General features: G+C 46.3%; 1 long non-coding RNA gene across 1 annotated transcript in view; it reads left to right on the top strand.

Annotated features, from left to right (window-relative positions):
* The first annotated feature begins 7,699 nt into the window (after positions 1-7,699).
* Positions 7,700-20,274, top strand: part of LOC138245533 (uncharacterized) — a 168,163-nt gene continuing 155,588 nt past the window's right edge. Inside the window, exon 1 of the long non-coding RNA XR_011194138.1 lies at positions 7,700-7,956. This is a non-coding gene — a long non-coding RNA (uncharacterized lncRNA). The remainder of the gene's footprint in view (positions 7,957-20,274) is intronic.

Consider the following 20,274-nt stretch of genomic DNA (forward strand, 5'->3'; position numbering starts at 1 on the left):
CACCAAGCATAGAGGCAGCACCAAGGCACAGCGCACAGAGACTCACCAGACAATAAGGCCAATAGGAGACTACTAGATTGGTACAAGTCGTTAAAAAAGGAAGAAAAGGGAAAAGGATAGATCTGGGAAGAACCCAGTCGAAGGAGATAGAACATAGTTATAGAAAACGAATATAAGGAAGAAAAGATACCAAAGTGGAGAGGACCCAAAAGAAGGAAAGACAAGAAAGGAGACAGAAAAGAGAATAACAAAATCCCAGAGTATCTTAAATAAATCACTTACCTCTGTTCCTCTTTTTCTCTCCACATACGCTTCCCGGGGAACCTGTGAGACGAGGAGACAAAGGAGAAGTGTGAAGAACATAATCCGATACTTAAAAAATCCATAACAAGCCAGAAGAAAGAAACACCAAAAGAAGAAAGACCTAAAAGTATCCTGACTCTAACCCACAATATCTACAAATAAACACCTTGTGCATAGAACAGCCGGTTCATGTGTGATTACTACGCGCTAATACGGTTACAGTTGGCTTTGCCAGTTCTTGTTTATTTTCATGTTTCCCATAAACTTGTTGAAAATAGTTACACTGATTTTCCATTATAAATATTATTTTGGAACTACTAGGATGCTTCAACACACTTTACTAAATAATGCTTCAAAGAAATAGTACCTATAATTTCACGATAATTTAGCAAAAAGATTTTTTTCTTCTTGCATTTTTTTCTGAACATTTTCTTTTGAAAGCAAATAATCATTAATCTTGCTTATAAGCTCCTGAAAATATTTGCTTCTATCCAGAGAGCATTCTGGGAGCATTGTACATAGCCTCATATTGTTAAGTGTTCAAACTTGTGTGCACACATTTTTTTTTTTTACAGGAACCACTGTCAGTAGTGCAGTGTAACCATACAACATTTATTTAGATTGCTCACCCTGGTCCTACCTGTCCCAGGGACAAAATAAACATGAGAACTTGTTGTCCTTGACCCCAAAGAATATCTCCTGGGTGTCAGGTTACAGGAATTACAAACTCCTGCATTGTAATTTTTTCAAAAGAAAGTGGAAGAAAAGCCCTGCAAAATGGGCTTTAGAAGACAAAAACATAAATCAGCACTTTGCAGTAGAATTTTTCTTCAAACATATTTTTACAGGACAACATCAGCAAGGTTTTGTAGGCATGCAAACATCCTAAAATACAGCTCATGGGGCACGCAAACGGCTAGGCCGGGAGTGGTGTAGTCCTTATATGGACTTTGGTGCGCCACAATTGGATCTATCTCTATTACGAGTAGGTCGATTTCAGTAACAGATGATGCACCATTCCTATAAGAATGACAGACAAGGGTTGCCATTTCAAAGCATTATGTAAAAAAATAGTCAGCGATTATATAAAGGATGCCACCTGTAAATTAGCAGCAAAATATATAGATTTTATTTTTTGTAATTTTATATAGCAAAGACATGGCCCAAAGGCATAAGAGTGCTTTACAACCACAGAATACTGGGTTAAAGCAGCTTACAGTAATAGTAGTTAAGCTCGGACAATTACATCAGTGTATGTATATAGGAGTCACTACAAGTAACAGTTTCAACAATAGAGCAGAGGACAAGAACAGTTAAACGAAGGCAGATCAGGGCACAGTGGAGAAAGTAAATAAGTCTGGTTGAGGGTGAATTGACCAAGATGTCTGTCAAACAGAGGAGCTTGAAGTCCTTTTTGAAGGTTGCTATGCAAGTGGTTAGATGGAGTGAGGGAGGCAGAGAGTTCCAGATACTAGTGGCGCTACCAGAGAAAGACTGGTTGATGTATCGTTCTTGCCTGAAGGGGGGGGCTCCAGGAGCAGGCATTGGGCATTTCTGGAAACACTATTTGCTCCTGAGATTTTCAGTTTCTCGTTTAGAAAGGAGGGTGAGGAGGAGTGCAGTGCTCTGTATGCAATGCAAGTGATTTTGACTCGAGCCACACTTCAATGAAGAGCCACTGGATGGTTAGTAGGGATGGGAAATGTGGTCAAATTTCTTAAGACCTAAGACGAAGCATGCTGCAGCATATAGTGTTGCTGTCAGGGACCTAGGTGAACTTTGGGAATGCCTAAGAGAAGGGCAATTCCATAGTCTAGACTAGAGAGAACAAGAGAATGCACCACTGTTTTGATGTTTTGTTCTGGAATCAATTGTCTGATGCCTCAAAGCTGCCTAAGCTGGTGTTGTGTGCTGTTGGCAATGGCTGATATGCAGCTGTGAAGATTGGGACTATTGTCAAGGGTGATGCCTTGTGATCTAGCACTCATAACAACTGCGGGGCAGCCTTCAAGGGCAGGAAAGTTGGCCATCTATTCTTCTACTGGCATTTTTGCTTTCAGAGGTAAGATCAAAAGAAGTTCAGTTTTAGTTGGGTTGAGTTTGAAATGGTGGTTGGACATCCAGTTTTGAATTGTTAAGAGAGTGTTTGAAAGCAGGGCAACATCCTCAGAGGATGGGATTTTCAAGTATATTTGGATATCGTCGGCATAGAGGTGGAAGAGAATCACAGAATTTCTGAGAATCACACATAGTGGTTCTAGGTAGAGGTTGAAGAGGGTTAGAGAGAGGATTTAACCTTGAGTGACACCTTGGTGAAAGTTGGCTTGTCTTGAGAACAAGTTGCCCATTTTCACAATTTGGGAAAGGTTGGATAGGTAAGAGGAGAACCAGTTGAGGACAGTTCCTCCACATCTCATGCTAAGTACAAAAATACAAAGGAGGTTATCCTATTGACATGTGTTGAATGCGGAGGATAAATACAGGAGGACCAGGAGGAAGGAGTTGCCTGAGTCTAGGATTCTAAGGGAGTCATTGACTGTTTGGAGGACTGCAGTGTCCGTACTGTAACCATGGTGGAAACCTGATTGGAGAGTGTCCAGGAGGTTGTTTGTTTGGATGTGTGAGGCAAGTTAGGACGCTATGCAGCTTTCAATGACTTTGCCTAAAAATGGGTGTGTGGAGACTGGGCGATAGTTGCTCCAGTTCTCTGGATCAAGGGGTTGTTTTTTTAAGAGCGGAGTGATTTGCCCCGTTTTAGACATTCAGGGAAGAGACTCGGTTTGATAGAGGAACTGACCAAGGTGGTCCATATGGCGAGTAGGTGTGTGGCAAGAGATTTGCTGATAGATCCTGGAATAGCATCCTGATGATTGTCTGAGGGTTTTACTTTGAAGATAGTTTGTTGTAGGTCCTGCTCAGAGATTGGAGAGAAAGATGACCAAGATTATAGTGCTTTGCATGGTAAGGACTCAACCGTTTCAAGGGAGTCATTGATGGGAAGCGGATTATGGATGTCTCGAACTTTTTTTTTTATCTAAGACATTCATGAAGATCGTAAGTACAGAGAACTCAATACAGTTATAAGTAAAATCCGGCATAGATGAACCTTCTAAAGGTGGGGGAAAGGGAACAGACATTCTTAAATTCTCCATGGGTACATGATTCTCAGGATATGTACCAGTAGGGAACCAGCAGGAAAAAAAAAACACTTCACTACAAAATACATTTGAAGATTCTCTTATCGTAATAATACATTGGATTTTCAGATATTCACACTGTAAGTTTGAACATTTCAAATAATACATTGTATGTCAATAGTCTTGGACAGGTGAAATGTTCTTAGATACAGTAAGAGAAAGTCTTTGGTATAAGTGTGAATTTCACAATTCTTTATTTAGAACAGGAACAGCAATAGTCATCACCTGATGTATTGTGTCATCAGTGCAGGACGGAGGACAGTGTAAATACAACTTAGGTTAACGTAAACTTTAAGTTACTTATGTGCATGTAATGTGAGAAGGTGCCTCCCACAGGTTCAACAGGGAAAACAGTCAGACCTTCACAAACTTCATGAAATGTAAAGATGTTAATTTTGCCCAGTCCTCATGGCAAAATGCACACTTTGAAACAGTGCTTCTTTCTGAGGTAAACTAATACGCAGGGACCATTATTAGCAGAATCCTTAATTAGTAACATAGTTAATTTAAAAGTATTATACAGTTCATAAAATCCTTGATTATATCTAAGGAATAATTTGTGGTTAATTTTCAATATCTAATGTGCCCATCCTTAGTGAAAGTACCCTTAAGCGCTCAAAAATACCGCTTTACGAATCGCACTTATCATCATAGTTGTTCCAGAATCTCTTGGTCAACCCACAGATTCTTTACTAATGGGCGCTCACTTGGATCCTGTGGGAATGAACAGGCCCAGCCAAATGCTCTTATACCAACACAGCAGGCACGTCTTCTTATTTTCACCGTCCCACACATCCACAGGTCAACAACCGGCTGCAGATCATTCTCCTACCTCACTGTCTCACTGGGATCCTGCTAGCCAGGGCCCAGTGCTCATAGTGAAAACCCTATGTTTTCAGTATGTTTGTTATGTGTCACTGGGACCCTGCTAGTCAGGACCCCAGTGCTCACAAGTTTGTGACCTATATGTATGTGTTCCCTGTGTGATGCCTAACTGTCTCACTGAGGCTCTGCTAACCAGAACCTCAGTGGTTATGCTCTCTCTTTACAAATTGTCACTAACAGGCTAGTGACCAATTTCACCAATTTTCATTGGCATACTGGAACACCCTTATAATTCCCTAGTAGATTGTACTGAGGTACCCATGGTATTGGGGTTCCAGGAGATCCCTATGGGCTGCAGCATTTCTTTTGCCACCCATAGGGAGCTCTGACAATTCTTACACAGGCCTGCCACTGCAGCCTGAGTGAAATAACGTCCACGTTATTTCACAGCCATTTTACACTGCACTTAAGTAACTTATAAGTCACCTATATGTCTAGCCTTTACCTGGTAAAGGTTGGGTGCTAAGTTACTTAGTGTGTGGGCACCCTGGCACTAGCCAAGGTGCCCCCACATTGTTCAGGGCCAATTCCCCGGACTTTGTGAGTGCGGGGACACCATTACACGCGTGCACTATACATAGGTCACTACCTATGTATAGCTTCACAATGGTAACTCCGAATATGGCCATGTAACATGTCTAAGATCATGGAATTGCCCCACCAATGCCATCCTGGTATTGGGGAGACAATCCCATGATTCCCCGGGTCTCTAGCACAGACCCGGGTACTGCCAAACTGCCTTTCCCGGGGTTTCACTGCAGCTGCTGCTGCTGCCAACCCCTCAGACAGGTTTCTGCCCTCCTGGGGTCCAGCCAGGCTTGGCCAAGGAAGGCAGAACAAAGGACTTCCTCAGAGAGAGGGTGTTACACCCTCTCACTTTGGAATAAGGTGTCAGGGCTGGGGAGGAGTAGCCTCCCCCAGCCTCTGGAAATGCTTTGATGGGCACAGATGGTGCCCATCTCTGCATAAGCCAGTCTACACCGGTTCAGGGATCCCTCAGCCCTGCTCTGGCGCGAAACTGGACAAAGGAAAGGGGAGTGACCACTCCCCTGACCTGCACCTCCCCTGGGAGGTGCCCAGAGCTCTTCCAGTGTGCTCCAGACCTCTGCCATCTTGGAAACAGAGGTGCTGCTGGCACACTGGACTGCTCTGAGTGGCCAGGGCCAGCAGGTGACGTCAGAGACTCCTTCTGATAGGCTCCTTCAGGTGTTTCTAGCCTATCCTCTCTGATAGGTAGCCAAACCTCCTTTTCTGGCTATTTAAGGTCTCTGCTTTGGGGAATTCCTTAGATAACGAATGCAAGAGCTCATCAGAGTTCCTCTGCATCTCTCTCTTCACCTTCTGCCAAGGAATCGACTGCTGACCGCGCTGGAAGCCTGTAAAACTGCAACAAAGTAGCAAAGACGACTACTGCGACCTTGTAACGCTGATCCTGCCGCCTTCTCAACTGTTTTCCTGGTGGTGCTTGCTGTGGGGGTAGTCTGCCTCCTCTCTGCACTAGAAGCTCCGAAGAAATCTCCCGTGGGTCGACGGAATCTTCCCCCGCAACCGCAGGCACCAAAGAACTGCATCACCGGTCCTCTGGGTCTCCTCTCAGCACGACGAGCGAGGTTCCTTGAACTCAGCAACTCTGTCCAAGTGACTCCCACAGTCCAGTGACTCTTCAGTCCAAGTTTGGTGGAGGTAAGTCCTTGCCTCCCCACGCCAGACTGCATTGCTGGGAACCACGTGTTTTGCAGCTACCCCGGCTCCTGTGCACTCACCGAGGATTTCCTTTGTGCACAGCCAAGCCTGGGTCCCCGGCACTCTAACCTGCATTGCAAGACCTCCTGAGTTGTCCTCCAGCGGCGTGGGACTCTCTTGTTCAACTTCGGGTGAGCACCGATTCACTCCACTTCGTAGTGCCTGTTCCGGCACTTATGCGGGTGCTGCTTGCTTCTGAGTGGGCTCCTTGTCTTGCTGGACGCCTCCTCTGTCCCCTCACGCAATTGGTGACATCCTGGTCCCTCCTGGGCCACAGCAGCATCCAAAAACCCTAACCGCGACCCTTGCAGCTAGCAAGGCTTGTTTGGGGTCTTTCTGCGGGAAAACACTTCTGCACGACTCTTCACGACGTGGGACATCCATCCTCCAAAGGGGAAGTTTCTAGCCCTTGTCGTTCGTGCAGAATCCTCAGCTTCTACCACCCGGTGGCAGCTTCTTTGCATCCACAGCTGGCATTTCCTGGGCATCTGCCCACTCCCGACTTGATCGTGACTTTTGGACTTGGTCCCCTTGTTCCACAGGTACTCTTGTCTGGAAATCCATCGTTGTTGCATTGCTGGTGTTGGTCTTTCCTGCAGAATTCCCCTATCACGACTTCTGTGCTCTTTGGGGAACTTAGGTGCACTTTGCACCCACTTTTCAGGGTCTTGGGGTGGGCTATTTTTCTAACCCTCATTGTTTTCATACAGTCCCAGCGACCCTCTATGAGGTCACATAGGTTTGGGGTCCATTCGTGGTTCGCATTCCACTTCTAGAGTATATGGTTTGTGTTGCCCCTATCCCTATGTGCCCCCATTGCATTCTATTGTGACTATACATTGTTTACACTGTTTTCTATTGCTATTACTGCATATTTTGGTATTGAGTACATATATCTTGTGTATATTTGCTATCCTCATACTGAGGGTACTCACTGAGATACTTTTGGCATATTGTCATAAAAATAAGTACCTTTATTTTTAGTATATCTGTGTATTGTGTTTTCTTACGATATTGTGCAAGTGACACTAGTGGTACTGTAGGAGCTTCACTCGTCTCCTAGTTCAGCCTAAGCTGCTCTGCTAAGCTACCTTTTCTATCAGCCTAAGCTGCTAGACACCCCTCTACACTAATAAGGGATACCTGGGCCTGGTGCAAGGTGTAAGTACCTCTTGGTACTCACTACAAGCCAGTCCAGCCTCCTACAGACCCTCACAGGGGAGTAGCGCGCTCTACAAATTCAATGAGTGATTGATTATTTTCTGCCACACGCCTGTATGTTAATTTTTTCAATGATACGTTTCCAGTCTAGATGATTTTCCTATGCCGGAGGTGCGGTTTCACCGACTTGTAAAATTCCTTCCAGCTAAATTAGTGGACGATGAACACCTTTTCGAAACTTGATTTCGGTAAAAACTCAATTGTAGCACGTTGACACGAGCTGATTTAATCGTGTGGCGTTTTTGTCACTGCTTATCACTCATCAGACTCCGCGGTTATTGCGGCCCAATGGCCGTGCAGCTTAGTTGCATTGTTCATGCATTATTGTGACGTTACAGCTTAGGGGCGTGTCGGCCTCACTGTGACCATCTGACACCATATTCCCTGCCAGCAACGGCCACGCTGAGAGCGTAAAGCCCAGGAGAGAGCAACGCGTGCGGCTCTTCCGGTTCAAAATCTTCACCGCCAGGAGAAGCGTCGTGACCTCGCTGTGACCATCAGACATCATATTCCCCGCCAGCAACGGCCACGCTGAGAGCGAAGAGCCCAGGCGAGAGCAGCGCGCGCGGCTCTTCCGGTTTAAAATCTTGACCGCCAAGAATCGGCTGTAAGTCATATAGCTTTTACACGTTATTAAGTTAACAACCCATCTGCACGTTTAATAAAAAATGGCGGATGTTAACATTTACACGAGCGTAAAGAAAATACAGAGCCACTGTGGGCCTTATTCAGCCGGCGTGTTGCTTTCAATCAGATAACCGGTTCATTTACAATACTTCAAATTGAAAACGAAACTAAAAATAGCAGAACCGATCTCTAGAAATTAATGACAGTGAAACCTTCTGGTATACTGTTTGTTGGCAAGTTCTCTAGAATTTTAGGAGCTATAGGGACTGAACACACATTTTACAGCCCGTGGTTGAAAGCCCCTTCATTTCCATAGCTGCCAAGGTTTCAGATTGCTATATGTGACAGTCTCATAATTTTAGTGTTAATATGAGTGACATTTCAACAAGTATGAGTAACACTTTCTTACAAGCAATGAAGACGAGGGAAACTTATAAATATCAGAAATGACACCCAAGTGTGTGTCTCTGACACTTCAGTTGGGCAACCAGAGAGGACTCTGTGCACTTCTTCACACTGCGCACTACTGTACCACACAAAAGAACAGACTGCAAATTCAGCAAAGACAGTTATAATTAGGGATAGACTTCTTGCTGAGGTTACTTAAAATTTGCTTGAGGCGCCAAGCGGAGCCTCCTGTGAAGGGAAAAACTGACAGATACAGTTAGCTGCAGGCAGTAGCACGGCCCACCCAGTGGTGCCACGGCCGGACTCGGGTCTGAGTCACACGTCCCTCCTGGTTGCAATAATCCGCAGGATCATCACAGCGGTACACAATGCACAACAGTGCACTCTGCAAGCTGAATTAAAGCAGTACGCAGCTCCTCTATGCTAACATGCCACTGGGCTGGCCGCAGGCCCACACATCGCTGCGACTCAGCCGCTGCCAGGCACAGGTTGGGCCGGGTGAACTTCAGAGGACTGCTGCAGACTGTGTGCAGTTCAGCGGCAAACTCACGTAGCTGCGCTGCCATTAGTTAAAGTGAGAAATGTCCCCTGCTCTGTTGGCGCCAACGGGGCCTATTAAAACAAGTCTGACAACTGCTTTGTGAGAGATTGTCTCCACAGTAGCCATTGGGCGCACTGACAGTGACGCGGACGTCACACTAGTTATCATGCCCCCATGGTGTCGGGGTTGTCTGTTACATTGTTGCACAGTTAGCGTGAGCAGATTGAGCCAGCTCCTATGCCTGCCGAGAAGCAGCGTGCTGATCACTGCCAGAGCTTTCACTCTAACGGTGCCTCATTAATTAAAGGCTCCTCCGGCTTGACAGCTGTGAGAGGAGCTATAACGCGTGATTGTGCATTTCAGTGTGGTGATGCAGACCACCACACTGAAATGTGTTAGTCTGATGCCTGATGTGTGGTACATGGCAGGGCTGGAGTTCTATGATCTCTTGACTCAAAAGAACCAAGCAACCCTCGATAAAATCCATGCTTCCATTACTTAAAGAACGTGTACATATATTATTAAAGTGTAATATAATTTTCCTTGGGCCTGTAATGAAATCGTAGGCAAATTTAGGCTGATGACACTCTGCAACAACTCCTAACTTCCATTTAGTTAAAATCTGTTCAGGATTATATCTTATTATACTATTTTAATTTTGGAGAAGTTCACAAAACCCTGAGATATAAGTGCCAGGGCAAGAAGGTCTTCATGCCTGCTGCTGGTTTGGACACTGAAAATGGTGGTGTTGCCTCTATTGTTTTGTCCCTTTCTCTGACATAGCTCACATCAGCCTTATTGCTATGTACACCGCTCCACTGCCCACCCTACTAGATTTGTGCAGCACTATAGAGCAGGTGCCACTATGTGGAGCAGGTGCCCAGGCCAACAGATGCCACTATATGGAGCAGGTGCCTGGCCCAGCATTCCACCTACCTCTCTTGGCCCTCGGCCAGATTCAGAATGCGTGTTCTTCCAGGCCCTCTCTCCCCTGCTGCATATTTCTTCCTCTTCCAGCTTCTGCACCATTCTCTTCGCAAGCCTCTCCCCTCTCTCTTTCCTGCCCTTTTTGCTGCCCGTGCTCTCTTTCCTGCCTTTTTTGCTGCTACTCCTGCCCGTTTCCCACGCATTTTTCTTAATCTCTAATTCAGTCTTTTCCCTATTACTTTGTTCTCACCTTATTCCTTTAATCTTTTTTGCTCTCCTTTTACTCTTTTCTTCCCTCTTTAGGCCATTTTAATGGGCGTTTTCTGCTGCCCCTTTTTGCCCTTTTCCCTGCTTCTGTCTCCTGCCTCCTACCGCCTCCCCCTTTCTTTCCCGCCTTTTTGCCAGCCCCACCCATTGCCTCCTAGTGGTCTTCCTGCCTCCCAGGACTTAATAGCAGCCTCATTCTGGTGCACTGCAGGCATACCAAAAGCAAACGCATCTGCGGTGGGCCTCGCCCAGCGCCAGAATCCCTGGTCCACCCACATCTACCGCTCTAATGCCCTCTGGCCCCTGACCCTGAACGCCACCACGTACCATGCCACTCCACAGAAGGACCTTTCACCTGCACCCTCTGCTACTTCATTTGCCACAACATGCACAGCCCCACCTCCCTCAGCAACACCCAGCCCACGCAGAGCGCAACACGAGCTATCCACTACTACCTTGCATACACACTCCTCAATACTCGCTCACTCAGCAAACTTGCCACTGAGGTCTGGAACCTTAGTGACGCTCTCACAGCCCGACATTGTCTTTCTAAATGAGGCCTGGCTGAACCCAGCGTCAGCCACTGACAGAGCCACTGCAATACCAGCAGGACACAGATTCACCCACAGAGACCACATCAAAAAGTCAGGTCGAAAAATTGCCCCCATCCACAGAGACTCCATCAAATGCACCACCACCAGGAACCACACTACCGCAGCAATGGAACACCTCAACTTTACTATCCATACGGGCAAGAAATCCACCAATAGGGAGACCCTTGCATACCATCCACTGAGAGCTCGAACCACCTTCTGAAACCTCATCACCGATTTAATTGCCTGCTTTGCCATCGTCTCAAAGGATAACATGTTCCTGGGTGACCTCAGTTTCCATCTTGACGACATAACTCACCCTAACTCCACCAACCTCCTTGACAGGCTAAACAAGATCAGCCTCACCCAACTCATACACAACCCCACACATATCACAGGACACCTGCTGAACCCGTATTCACCTCATGTGAGAGCATCAAATACAGCCACACCAACAAACTCTCATGGACTGACCACTCAATCATCTACTACATCAACACAGTACCCGTGCCCCCCTCCCGATGCAACACAGTTTTGCCTGTCACAGCTGGAACAAGGCCTCAAAGACCGACTGAATGGATCAACACCCCCAAACCACTCCAACAACACAACAACGTGAACCTGCTGACATGGTCCCCCCATCAAGAACAAGAAACACACAAGAGCCACCAAGCAAACCAGCTGGGTCACTGAGGACCTCAGAACAACCAGGGTCCACTAAAAACACCTCAAGAGGAGGTGGCACACCAAGAAAGACCCAGCCAACAGAACCGCTACAAATCGGCACTCAATCTATACCACCACCAACAATGTAAGATGAAAAAATGCCTTGGCATCACACATTGAAGCTAACCTCAACGACAAAAAGGAACTCTTCTGCATGATCAAGGAATTCATCAACCCTGCAATGCCAACAAGCAACATCTCTCCCTCTCAATACCTATGCCACAGGCTCCCAGATTTATTTCACAACAAAATCGCCAAAATCTTCAGAAACTTCAACCACCCACCTCAAGGCTGAAGAATTTTTTCAATGGCCATACCTCCACACACATGATCATCCCAAGGCTAAAAACCTGGAACCACCTCACCACTCAGGATACTATCTACATCATGAAATCCATCCACTCAGCCACCCCATTCAACAGATGTCCCCACCACATATTCACGATCTGTCTCGTACTTTCCACCCTACTCAACATCTCATTCAATTCTGCCACCTTCCCAGAAGACTGGAAGCACACTGAAATCAAACTCTGCTGAAGAAACATTCACCAGATCCCAGCTAACTCAGCAACTACAGAGCCATCTCCCTTTCCTGGCCAAAGTCATCGAAAAAGCCATCAACCAACAACTCACTGTCTTCCTACAACACAATCTCCTCACGGACGACTCCCAATCTGGATTCTGCAGCAATCACAGCACCAAGACAGCCCTTATCGCGTCCACAGATGAAATCCCAGCCCTCCTTGACAAAGGAGAAACAGCAGCCTTTATCCTCCTCTTAGTAGCCTCAACACCGTCTCCTACCACAGACTCATAGTCAGACTTCACGACATGGGCATCCAAGGAGCAACCCTCAGAATTATAACTTCAGACAACAATGAGTCCACCTTCCACCCTTTACCTCTGAACCCAAATCATTCTTCTTTGGAGTCCCTGAAGGCTCATCCCTCTTCAACATCTACACGTCCCCCCTTAGCACCATAGTCAGATCCCATGCACTCAACATTATATCCTATGCTGACAATATGCTACTGATTCCTCCCCCTCTCTGAAAATTCCACCACTACCTGAACCAACTTCCACCAATGCGGGACCAGCGTCACCAGTTGGAAGAGAAGTAACTGCCTTAAGTACAACACAGACAAGATGGGAGTCTTAATCTTTGGCAGCAACAACTCTCCCAGGATGCCTCCCAGTGGCTCACAGAACTGTGTCCCACTCCTACCCCAGCTGAGCATGCCAGAAATCTCGGTATCATACTGGGCAGCAAACTCACCATGAGGTCCCAAGTTAATGAATTGTCATCCATCTGCTTCTTCATCCTGCGCATGTTACTTAAGATTTTAAAATGGCTTCCCCAAAACGTGAGGCACACCATCACGCAAGCTCTCAGCACTAGTCAACTGGACTACGCAGACATCCTCAACGTGGACATCCAGGCCCACCTAGTTTAGAGACTACAGACCATCCAGAACATTGCAGCAAGACTCATCCTAGATCTCCTTCGTCGCACCCAAATCACCCTCCACCTCACAAAATCCACTGGCTCCCGGTTCAGAAGAGATGCTAGTTCAAGCTCTTCACCCACATGTTCAAGGTCCTGCATGACTCTGGACCCACCAACATCAGCCACTGCCTGAGATTCAACAAACCCTTCAGATACCTCCGCACTGCGTTCCTCGCGCTGGCCCATACCCTCCACATATAACACAGCAGAGAAGGAGGATGCTTCTTCTCCTACCTTGTATCCAAAGCCTGGAGCAGCCTCCTCCTTCACCCCAAGGCCTCCCCTACTTTTGAGAACTTCCATAGGATGCTGAAAACCAGGTTCTTCGACTGAGAGCCAGGACCCTTCCAGAGTCTGGATACCCTCACAAGCGACAAGTTGTGCTTTACAAGTCGACTGATTGATGGATTGATTGATTAATTTGTGCATCACTATAAAAATACCAACACATGCACTGCATTTTGCCATTTGTTTCATATAAGAAGCATTTCGGGTTTATGCAGTGATTTATTCCAATCTGTACAACGTCTATCATGAGCTTCTAGTCCATTGCTTTTTTCCATTGCATTATGATTTTTGATGTTCAGCTCTTATAATGTAAAAAAAACTACAAGAAACAGAGTATGTATGCTGGTTCTTGGGTAGATTGCTTGCCTATCCTGGATCACCTTGCAAACTCCGATTTGTTTTGTCTGGATTCTAAATCTAAATCTAATTCTATTTTTATAGCTTAATTTATGATTAGCAGTTACAGGCCTAGAGAAAGGATTACATGAAATAAATTATTATGTTTTCGTCACACGCAGTTATAACTCACATCAATATGTGCTGGCCATATATGAATATCCCCTGGAATATATTAGTCACTCAGATAAGTTAGAGCTGTGCATCTAGCAAAATTTTGACATAACCATACCTAGGTGGGGTTGTATGCTTTCAAATTCATAGCACATCTTCCCTCAAATAGCCCACCCGTGGATTGCCATTCTTTAACCAAAGTGTCAATGAATAGGAATTTAACTAGCAATTGCCAGGTTCATGCTCTCCAAAGTCACCTCTGAATGTACCTCAGCATCCCTGAGTTATGATGGCAAGGACCCCATATATCCCCTGGTCTGTTGAAAGTAAGTTGTAGGTGGCATCCTGTGGCCAGTCGTTGAATTTTGTTAGGGGGCCTCTCAGTAAGTGCATGGTTACTCTGATATTAATTTCCTCGAACTGAAGGGGATCGTGGCCACAAAGCCCAGCATCACCTTCAGTGGGCAGGCCTCCAAGCGGAAACAAAGTGATGATAGAAATACTTTTAAAGAAAAGGGCCATATTTATGGTCTCGTTTACATCCCTCTTGCACCATGCAGTGTGGTGGAAAAGCAAAGTTTAAATGAGATTTATGCAGCCACGCAAGACCACCTTGTGTGGTCTTGCGTTGCTTCATAAATCTCAAGTAATGTAATGCACCACAAATCACTGCATTGCATTACTCTGCGCCAGGGAGGTGTTTACATGGGTGTTGCATGTATGTTCCCATGCAGCCTATATGGATTTTGACACATTCCAGATTTACAAGAACTTGTAAACCTGGGAATGCACCAAAAAATATGCCTCTCCAGGAGGTTTATGAAGGAAGGTATCCTTTACTGCACAAAAAAGTATCCTGCATGCAACTGCATTGATGCTAGGCTTCCTAAAGGTGCCACCGCGAGGGGATGGGAACATGCTATATATTGGTAAATATGGTGCAATCCTACACTCTGCCTTTCACACAGTGTAGCAAAGAGTCTTGCTGTGTTGCATCACATGAAGAATTGATAAATCTGCCCCAGTGATTTCACTACTTTATTCTAGTAGCTGAGAGAGGACCAAACTTAATTATCTTTCTAATGATAGTGAGGTGACTGACAGCTGGGTTCGTAACAAATAGTAGTATATTGTCTGCATATACCTTTATCTAAATCTTGCTAGCGACAGACCAGCCAGTCCGTCCCACATGGCTGAATGATACAGCCCCAAAGTAGCCCTTCCTGGCTAAAATTAGCCAAAGCTGGGTGAGACGGTGGCCCTCATTACAGCCCTGGCGGTCGCTGTTAAAGCGGCGGTAATACCGCCAACAGGCCAGCAGTAAAAAACATGGGATTTGGAGCCTGACGGCTGCCGCCATCCAACACCGCCACTTTAACACACCGACCGCCAGGGTGGTAACAGCTGCTGGGCTGGAGACTTCAGTCTCCAGCCTGCAGCCGTCACATTCCTACCCTCGGGATTACGACCCAGCCTACCGCCATGGTTTTCCTTCCCTGGCACTGATAGGGGTATCCCCTGCACCCCACCCCTCCTCAGAGTCCTCCCCCACCCGCTCCTGCCCCCACACATATACACACCCACACGCGCACCCATATACGCACATGCACACATGCATACTCCCCTCCACCCACACATACATACCAACACACACCAACATACCTTGTCACACACATGCATCCACAACACACACAATCATTAATTCACGCATGCATCCAACGCGACTCACACCTGCATGCACGCATCCCAAAACATACACCCACCCACCCCACATACAAATAAACACAACCCCCCTCTCCGGTCGGAGAACCCGACTTAACTGCTTGCAGGGGGTCCTCTGACTGGAGACGGTCCGCGGCGCTGCTGTGAGCAGCAGTGTCCGCCAGCAAAACACCGCCAGGCCGTATCATTGCTCATGATACGGTCTGCGGTGTTTTGCTGGCGTGGCGGTGCTGCTGTCAGCAGCACCGAATGGCGGCGGTGTTCCACCAGATTTCTGGTGGAATACCATCGGCGGTCATGATACGTATTGCCGGCTCGTAGCCATGGTGGCAGTATGTTGGCGGCCGTCACCGTGGCAGTAGGCGGTCAATACCGCCAATGTTGTAATGAAGGCCTCTGTCTTTCTCTGATTGGCGGTGGCACAGGACCTAGAAGGGGATTCTTATTCCTGTGGTATTGCTTCTGTTTTGCTGTTGTATCATGTAAGTACTGTTCTTGAAATAAACCTGTGCCCATGTCTCGTACAGTTTGCTGCACTGCAGCGACTCTTGCAGGCATAATGAACCCTGCACAATCAGTGGCATTAAGAATAATTTAGGTATCTCATTTAATCATCATGCTCTAAAATGTGTACTGAGAATGAGCCCTGGTGAACGCCTGTCAAGGTAAATACTGAATGGCTCTGGTAGCTCCAAGTTAGACAGATTTAAATACGTTGTAACTTGCCCATGAAGACAAAGGATAAATCATTATTGGAGGCATATGTAGATTAGATGTCATTGGACAATCCATCGCCACAAGTGTTTAAAAGATGAGAGGTGGAGATGCCACTGTTTACATTTTTTTGTTGTCTTAGAATTATGTTTTCAACTTTCCACATGTAGCATAAACAAACCCGCATTGGAAAAGCCAAATACATCTCACTTTTTAAAAGCATTGCTAAAGTTAATAGATTTGAGTCCAAGTCAGGCCTATCTGCACTGGCAACCTTTTGTAAGTAATGACATTTCACTAATTACTGTTTTTGTACTCTGCTGTTGACAAAGACACAAGATTAAACAGAAAACACACCAACATTAGCCAAGTGCAGCATTCAAATACCCTTAGCGGTTTGACACATTTATCAACATGCTATCTGAAAATATTGCCAACGAAATAAAATTAAATCAAGTAAGGTGATTTTTGACAGCACCGTCTAACTAGCATTTTGACAGCACCACCTAACTATCAATACAAGCACTCACAATCGTACCTATGTAAATAGGTGGCAGGAGAGGAAGGTTCTTTTTAGACTACTACTGTACCCCTCTAACATGAAGTCGCCCCCAATGCAGCACCAAACTGTGGCTAGCCGCTTGTTTAAGTTAAGAAAGTGGAATGGGGCATATGCAAACAAGGAATCTTTTAATTGCTCAGTGTATTAGGTCCCTGCTGCAGAGCTCTTCGTTTTTTATATACTTAAAAACTGTGCACAGTGAGATGCTTCTACCTCAGGCATGCAGATGGGTGATGACTTCCTGGCACGATATGGCCACCCTTTAGGGAAATTCAGGGTTCCTGGGAGATTAAGCTCTTTATAGGTGCAGAGAGGAAAGAAACAACATGGTCTCACAGCAAGACCATACCATGAGCAGATGGTCTTATTATGGTGCCTCCTATGAAGAGAACCAGCCAGATGATGAATCACAACATAAGTATCGCTGTGAATGAGACTGTGACCTGGGACAGTAATGTAGCACTTAGCACCCACCCTACCATTGCTCTCCCTCAACCAAGTATGTTCACCGATTTCAATCAGTTTCTCTTGATCCCGGACAGTCGAAGTTGACTTGCAAGTGTTGAGTTCATTGCAGCATCCTTGAACAGGGACTGTGGCAGAAGCTGTGATCTTACTCCAGTCCATCAGCGTGGGGTGAGAACTTTGGTCCTTAGCTAGAGCTTGACCTGCCAATCATGGTATTTGCCTTCCACTTAGGTTAACTTGGATCGTAGCGCCTGTTGTCTGTTTTGGGGGGAGTTGTGCATGCACCCAGAACACCAGTTCTTTGTTAAATGAATTTGTTAGAAATTGGATTTCTGGTTGAGGGGGTACGCACGCTGTAGAAGCAGGAACTACTGCTCTGGTCAGGGTAAGCTAGATACAACTTCAAGGGATAACCTGTGCTCACCCTCTGGTAGCTTGGCACAGAGCAGTCAGGCATATCCAAAGAGGTAATGTGTAAAGTATGTATGCAAAATAACACATAGACCCACAAATACACACACAATAAAAATGCCATAAAAAGACTCCTCAAAGCTTTAGAAAAATAGAGAATATCTATCTGGATAAAACAAGATCAAAATGACAAAAATCCAAACAGTTGAAGTCAAGATATGAATTTTTAAAGAATAAACCAAAAATACTACTTAGAAGTCAATCCAAAGTTCAGGCCGATCACGATGAAGGGCAGGCTGGCCGCAGGGCACGCAGAGCCTGCTGAAAGAGTACCTTGGCTGGAGCAAGCGTCGGCCTCGAAGATTTGATACTTCAATCCCCATCCACGCAGTCGAGTAGATGCGTTGGCCTCACGCTTTGCAGCGATGTCCTCGGATCGGCGCTGTGTTATCGTTGAACCTCGGATTTGGGTTACCATATCGTCGCTGAATTGGCCCTGTGTGGGCATCGATGGCCACTATGTTCCGAGAGGCACAGCGGCCCAGATGTGTCGATTCTTGCAGAAAACAGCGCAAAACCCACTTCTGAGGCCCAGGACCTGGTTGGCACCTTAGGCAAGGGTAGAACTCACAGATGACAGAGCTCAGCAGCTGGAGCAGAGGTGCAGGCAGTCTTTGATGTCCCTGAGACTGCAGGAGAACAGGGGCATGCCAGCAAGCTCTTGGGGTCATTCTTGGAGTCACTCTGCATTTAAGTTAGATGTCCTCAGTAGGGCAGAGACCAGCAGGCAGCAGGGACAGCTCAGCAAAGCAGTGAAGCAGCTCCTCAGAACACTCAGTCAAGCAGAGTGGCAATCCTTGTAGCACAGCAATCCTTACTCCTGGCAGAGTTCTTCACAGGTCCAGTAGTGATCTGATGTAGTGGGGTTAGAGTCCCAGTACTTATATCCAAATGTGCCTTTGTAGTGGGAGTGACTTAAAAAGTATTTGAAGAGCACAGAGGTCCTTTCTTCCTCAGCCCTGGCTCTAAACTATTAGTAGGGATAATCAGTCACTTGTGTGGGGACAGGCACTCCCTATTTAGGTGTAAGTGTCAGGTCATCTCCACCCTTCCTGCCCAAGTAAAGCCTGAAAATGCAGATGAGTGCTCATACACACCTAGCCTTCCTGTGTTTGTGGCTGTCTAGACGGAATACACAAAGTGCAGCTGTCACCCACCCCAGATGTGTAGTGGAGAGAGCCTGCAAGATGCATAGAGCAGTAAGAGCAGAGAGATGCCCAGTTTCAGAAAGTGGCATTTCTTAAATAGTAATGTTAAATCCAGCTTTACCAGTAAAGAGGATTAATCATAATCATTCCAAAGGTATGAAACATGATGTGGCCACTCCTTTCTGATCAGGAATTACAACTTAAAGGTTTATTAAGGAATTCCCAATGCTGGCCTATGAGAGGAGTAAGCCTCACAGTAGTGAAAAAAACAACTTTGTGAGTTTTTCACTACCAGGACATGTAAAACTGAAAAGTACATGTCCTACCTTTTACTTACATAGCACCCTGCCCTATGGGCTACCTAGGGCCCACCTTAGGGGTGACATCTGTAACAAAAAGGGAGTCTAAGGCTTCCCAAGGGGCTTTAAATGCCAAGTTGAAGTGGCAGTGAAATTGCACCCACAGGCCGTGCAGTGGCAGGCCTGAGACATCTTTAAGGGTTACTGAAGTGGGTGGCACAATCATTGCTGCAAGCCCACCGGTTGCATTTAGCTTGCGGTCCCTGGGTATATGGTATACCACTTTACAAGGGACTTATTGTAGGAAAGTACCATCTTGCCTGGCATGTTACCCCCATATTTCACTGTATATATGTTGTTTTAGTGTATGTGTCACTGGGACCCTGCCAGTCAGGGACCTAGTGCTCGTAAGTGTGCCCTGTATGTGTTCCCTGTGTGATGACTAACTGTCTCACTGAGGCTCTGCTAACCAGAACCTCAGTAGTTATGCTCTCTCTGCTTTCTAAATTGTCACTAACAGGCTAGTGACCAATTTCACCAATTCACATTAGCATACTGGAACACCCTTATAATGCCCTAGTATATGGTACTGAGGTACCCAGGGTATTGGGGTTCCAGGAGATCCCTATGGGCTGCAGCATTTCTTTTGCCACCGATAGGGAGATCTGACAATTCTTACACAGGCCTGCCAGTGCAGCCTGAGTGAAAAAACGTCCACGTTATTTCACAGCCATTTACCACTGCACTTAAGTAACTTATAAGTCACCTATATGTCTAACCTTCACCTGGTGAAGGTTGGGTGCAAAGTTACTTAGTGTGTAAGCACCCTGGCACTAGCCAAGGTGCCCCCTCATCGTTCAGGGCAAATTCCCCGGACTTTGTGAGTGCGGGGACACCATTACATGCGTGCACTATACATAGGTCACTACCTATGTATAGCGTCACAATGGTAACTCCGAACATGGCCATGTAACATGTCTAGGATCATGGAATTGTCACCCAATGCCATTCTGGCATTGGGGAGACAATTCCATGATCCCCCGAGTCTCTAGCACAGACCCGGGTACTGCCAAACTGCCTTTCCCGGGGTTTCACTGCTGCTGCTGCTGCTGCTGCCGCCAACCCCTGAGACAGGTTTCTGCCCTCC

The sequence above is a fragment of the Pleurodeles waltl genome, chromosome 7 (genome assembly GCF_031143425.1).
Source record: "Pleurodeles waltl isolate 20211129_DDA chromosome 7, aPleWal1.hap1.20221129, whole genome shotgun sequence".
Taxonomy (NCBI): domain Eukaryota; kingdom Metazoa; phylum Chordata; class Amphibia; order Caudata; family Salamandridae; genus Pleurodeles; species Pleurodeles waltl.